Source organism: Mesitornis unicolor, unplaced genomic scaffold (assembly GCF_000695765.1).
Source record: "Mesitornis unicolor isolate BGI_N332 unplaced genomic scaffold, ASM69576v1 scaffold3480, whole genome shotgun sequence".
In the NCBI taxonomy this organism is placed as follows: Eukaryota; Metazoa; Chordata; class Aves; order Mesitornithiformes; family Mesitornithidae; genus Mesitornis; species Mesitornis unicolor.
This window is the reverse complement of record NW_010156066.1, coordinates 15203-21069: the sequence shown is the minus strand read 5'-3', so window position 1 is coordinate 21069 and position 5867 is coordinate 15203. Positions and strand designations below refer to the sequence as shown.

At 45.3% G+C, this 5867-nt stretch overlaps 1 pseudogene; it reads right to left on the bottom strand.

Annotated features, from left to right (window-relative positions):
* Window positions 1–4465: 4465 nt before the first annotated feature.
* Window positions 4466–4636, bottom strand: LOC104548412 (annotated as a pseudogene).
* Between the last annotated feature and the right edge of the window lie 1231 nt (window positions 4637–5867).

Sequence of the window (5867 nt, the reverse complement as noted above, 5' to 3'; positions counted from 1 at the left end):
TTGATCTGCCCAAGTAAAGCAGCCTCTCCACAAAACACCAAGCCCCCATGTCTGGTACATTTTCCTCATCTTCGGACATGCACAAATTCTGAAGAAACCAGATATTCCCCCAGGATTTCGCTCCTCTCGATCTAACACTTCCCAAAACAGCCTCCTGCAAAGGGCCCAACCGTGGCATCTTCCATCGGCTTCACAACCGCCCCGACCGCGGGCAGCAACACCACCGAGGACATCACTGAACCTACTCCAAACCTCTCGTGTCTATCAAACCTTCTTTTTATTTCCTATACGGGAACAAAACTGTATTTTCCACTTGTATACATTCAGTGGAGTAGGAGTCTAAAACAGTACAAACCCGGATGCAATGAAAACTATATAATGCTGACATTATTTTTCAAGGAAAAACCCCTTCTTTCCTTACTTCGTGGACACACGGCAAAACCAGTGTTGATCTAAACTCTTCAGAAAGCCTGAAGTGACACTTCATAATTACAGTTCAGCTCAAAGTGAAGAAAAGAAACTTCCCTACAGTTCTTTATATAAACTTCCCCCTTGTTCCTCCGTGTACCGGTTGCGTTTATATGGCTATTGCAGTTTGTCATGAACACCGTCACCTTGTCACCCTTTTTATCAAGCGATCTGTGCACCACCTAAAGCACACTGCACGCCATCAGACAAGCTATAGCTCTGCATTCTCCAAACACTGCAATTCTGCCTGCTCAGCGCAGGCTGTCAATAAATGCAATTGCAAAACAGCAATGTGTGTTTTTTTTCCTTGAGAGAACACTGATACGAGCCTGCCAGTCCTGCAAAATAAACTCTTTGCAATCTCTGCAGCCTATCTGTCAACAAATTACTATTAAAGTCCTACCTCCTGAAAGTTCAAAAGCGTGCTGGATTAGACAAAAGATACTGGGTTCTATACTCGTGGGGCAGTGCTTGAAGTCTCGGTATCAAAGTGGCTCTCACTATTGATGTGCAGAGGTTTGCATTTCTGCCACCACGCAGCACAGCACTTGGCGCCGTGCTGCTCTACAGCGCAATTCAACTTCACGTTCGTTCTCTTTGTTCAACCCGTATTCCTGTTTCTCTGCTAATAGCGTGAAGAACGCTTTCATGAAGAGTCCCAAGGATAAAAACAAATCACAATAATAATATTTATTTAGTAAGATTAAAAAAAAAAAAGCACTGCCTGGAACTGGAGCATCCAACCTCCTATTTCAGTAGACGTCAGAAACCACTGAAGCAACTGAAGCTGTGACCATGTACAGTAAAAGGCAGTTTGTCCCCATGAGTCGCTATTTATGACTCCTTGGCAGGCAAGAGCCACCCATCATTACCCATTTTCTGTCCGAGGTCCCTGGCCCAGCCTGACTTTCGGGTTGGGGCTCACCCTGACGCCCATTCTGCACCTCCCAGATGTGCTCTGTGGTGCCTCAGAGCCCACAGATGCTGTCAGACACTCCCTGGTGCCCCATTCCCAGGTTTTCTGCCTCATCCCTTGGCTCTGCCTCTGTGGGCACCTTGGGAAGATGCTTCTGAGCCCCAAAGCCAAACACCCACCCTAGTCTCTTCAGGAAGAAAGGGAAAGGGTTTTCCTTCCCTTTACGCCTGGTTCTGGCGGCGAATTCTCCTCTATGTATCTCCATTTTTACCCAGCTCTTCCAGAGATGTCCTTTCCCTTCAGAGTCACTTGCACTGCTTCGGCTTTCTTTGAAAAGTTATCTTACTTCATGATTACAAATACCAGGTGGAGCTCATTGATTTTGTTATACATAGCAGAACTCATCCCCGCATTTGCTACTCCCAGCTTAAGAGTACATTTTACAAGTCTGTTAATGCTAAAATAACTCAGCAACACATTAGTGTCCCCTTGCAGGGCAAAACCACCCCAAGATGACATGGAAAGTGTACAACTTGTCCTACGAGTCCTCCCTGCACTTCCTACAAGAGTTCTCATACCACACACCGTCCCTTCAAACACACGAACATCTGTGGTGCTCCGTATTTTTCCAGAATAAAATATTTACAAGTTTGTAAACCCACTAAAACTTCCTCAAAAATGTGAAGCATTTCTGCTTTCCTTTCTCACAGTAACAAAGCCAGTGGCCCTTACAAATTCAGAAATGGCACCGAAGTTCAGCGCAGACGCAGCGTCCAGGTTTGGCCGCTCAGCCACGCTCGTACACAGCAAACCACAGCAGCAAAGCTCCACGTCCCCGCTGCTGAGGGGGCTTTTTCAGACAAAACAAGTGCCAGGTGGCAAAAAAGAAAAGATCTGAATGCAATGCTCTTAAGAAATAGCTGTTTAATTCAGAACTCATTCATTTGTATTGACGAAGCGTTTTGTAGAACGCATTCTGTTAAGTGACCTGAGAGCATATGTTGTATACGGAGAAACATCTAAACATTATGCTCCATGTTGTATGTGTATCTGTAAATGCTTGCATTAGCTGTCTGAAAACAACGGGTTTGTCTTCTTCTCAGCACTTAAAAATATTTTCCAAACACAATGATTGATATTTTTATGCTAGCTCCGATTACCCTTTTGTTGCTATCAGGTCTTTTCTTTTTTTTATTATTTTTATTTAATAACTGTTTGAAACTTTGCAATCAACTTGCTTTTTAAGAGATAAACTCCACGGAGAAGTTAGTCATCAAAACCAATTAACAGCAGCATTCAAACACAGAGCATAAAGGTCTTTTAAAGCACGTGGAGGAAAGCAAGCTCCCCGACCACGTTCACTGCACTGCCAGAGGATAAATAAACCAGCAGCTAAAACCTGAGCTGTGGGAGAGCAGCCCCACGCCCTGCCCTGTGCCTGTGCTTGTGCCTGTGCCTGCCCCACTTTGGGATGAGTTGGTGCCACTCCTGAACTGAGCACATGGGTGCTGCTGAAGGACACGGCCCATGGCCCTGAGGGGACGTCCCCTCTGCGTGGCCCCAGAGGAGCCATGGCACAAGGTGTCGGCAGTGACCGGTGGTAGGAGCAGAGGGGTCTGAGCCATTCTGCTCCACAGCGTGCACATGTGTGTGTATGTGTGTGTTTGCATGGCCCCCTCCTCCTTGTTTCCCTCTGCACTAAGCAGCACTGGAAAATTCCATAGGGCTCCTAAGGAAAAGGTGGCGTAATTAACTCATTTTGATACGAAGCCTTTTTAAGATGAGACCTTTGTGCTGAACGTGTTTTACTGCTCCGCTCCTCTTCTACTGTCCTATATTAATCAAAGCTGTAACCCCTGTTGTCTTTGCACTACGAATCAGAATGTGCCCCTGGCGAAGAATGAGGGAAAAGTCAACAGGAATTAAGTTTCAGTGCAACTGTTTACTCAACTGTGGCCTGCAGTTATTGAAATTTTATCCGTGGTTTTGTGTGACTACTGCAGTAATGAATTCAGCATGGCTGCGATTTTCTCACTGCCGGCATTCTCACTTCAAGTAAAAACCTGTAGGATGAAAATGATTGAAACGGCCCAAGTCTGTGCGTTTAGTGTCATCCCTTTTCCTGACGTGTTTAATTATGGCAGCTTTCTGTCTTAGGCTGGCAAATGGGGTCCGTTCGCTTTGCTTTGGTTTTGAGTGCAAGTTTTTTCTACTCCACAACAACCTGCTAAAAAGATCACTGCTCACTTTGGGGAGTCCTAACCAGCTGCCAATCGCTGATTTAAAAGGTTTTCAGGATGCTTATTGCATTACAGAAAGTGAGGGTAAGGCGTGAGTGTATTCACTGCTGCTGCCTTTGTTCCCAAACACGGTAACGGCACAGGCCCAGCGCTTCGGTGTAAAATTTCCCCCAAGGGTTTCACAATTTTATCAGGGAAAGGGAAAAGACAAAACATATTACGTAGATAATTTACACTGGTGAACTTGGTCACTTCCCAGAAAATACACTCATTAAAATACAGAGGCAAGATCTGCAATTCGGTTCCAATTCTTCCCAGTTGAGGAGTACTAACATGGGATGTATTTATTTATTTATTCTGAAGTTTTGCCACAGCAGATACCTCCACAGCTTTCCTCACTAATAGAAAACATTCTGTTGATAGAGGTTGCTAGGTTATAGTAAATTTTGTTGCAAACCCAAAACTAAACGTTAGTGTATTTTCCACCCGGTGACATATTTTGGAAACCAGTTATCTGCATACAGCAGTTCACCCAGCCACTGCCACCAGACTCAACGCATTCAGGCAACCAAAGCAAGCCCTGATCTTGGGCATTTCCAGGGGATTATTAAAGAGGAGCCCTGGAAGAAAAGCCCAACATCTCCCTTTACATTAACGACTGCAAGCCCTGTCCTGGTTTGAGCTACATAGAACTAAATAGAATGAACAAAAAACATGTACAGATGCTGCAGGCAAATCCTAAAGCATCCCCTGGCCGGCAAACGCGAAGGGGTCGGGTTGGGGGTTTAAATGCTTCATGCTTTTCCTGCAAGTAGGAAACTGGTGACACGTCGTACAGTACCTGCTGTTGCTGGAGATGCGCTAAATCTGCAGCCCCAATTTCCACGGAAGGGGTCTCGCCGTTTGATCGCACTTCCCGCAGGCTGCACTCTAGTAAATGGTTGCCACCGCTCGCTCCATTCTGAATGGCTGAACCGTTACTTTTTGTCTCAGGCCCAGATTCTTGCATCATGACTCAAAAACCTGAAATAATTTAGGGGAGGGGAAAAAAAAAAAAAAAGAAAAAAAAAAGCAGCTGTTAAAACAGTTGCTGTATGCAAGGAGACATGCCCTGGTTTCAATCCTGCCCAAACTGTAAACATTTGTCATTTCCCTTCATACGATTTATCTTTCATTAATGGTTCGTGCTACTAGTTTATGTTTATTTATCTGTTGGTACAACTATAATTTTAGTAAGTTAGTTCTGTTCTAAATACAGCATTATTTGCTCAACATCTTTTTTCCCTTAGAGAAAAAATAATATTTTTGAACGAACACACAGAATCCGTAATTAAGTTTCTCTAGTTACATCTGGACGCTTCCCTTTGAAATGGATGAGCCACTCTCTGCAACATATGATGGACGATACCAAAATCCTGACACGTGGTGTATGTAGGGGCAGGCAGGTGAAGCAGAGCATTCACTATTCCAGTTCATATTCACAACTTGATATTGCCAAATTAGCATCTTTTATTACTCTGAAGTAATTTAGGCCGAGTCTGGGATGTGCTGGACACCAGATTTTGTCTGAGGCAAATGCTTCAACCGCTCACAGAACGACTCTTCTGGGCAGATTTCTTGGCTGTTAGATGCACTACAGTTAAGAGCCTGTGTTAGTTTGCTCAACATCATCTTGTCGGCCACAGCCACCCAGAGCCAGCCCGCACAACCCCGATGCGTGGTGGACACCTGTCCCTGTGTGCGGTCGTGGGACCCACAAAGATGAGGATCAGGACACAGATGAGGACCTGGGATTCACCCCTGTCTTTAGGAACCGGCAGTGCCTGTGCACAAGACCCTCCCAGAAAAAGCACACAGGTAATTTTCAGCTACAAACCACTACCTCAGAGGTCTGATGACTTGTTCTACACGCACCTGGCAGGCCCTAAGTTAGATGATTTAAATGTTATCACCCTGCTCTGTGTCCACCAGCCCATCGCTACCTCTCCTTGTGCTCCTCCTCTCCTAGGAAAAGGAGCACGGTGATCAAGCTGGGTGCTCCCAGCACATTGTCTGCTCCACGCTAACCCAACACACGAACCCAATGCCTCTGTGCAGAGGAGTTCACCTTGGAAGTAAGATGCTGATGTTCAAGGAAGAACGTTTGAGTTCAATAACTACCACGATTCAGAAGGAAGAACAAAAGCCCTCTCCCTTCCAACACAGACAGAAATACATCAATCAGAAAGGGTGAGTGAAAGCAA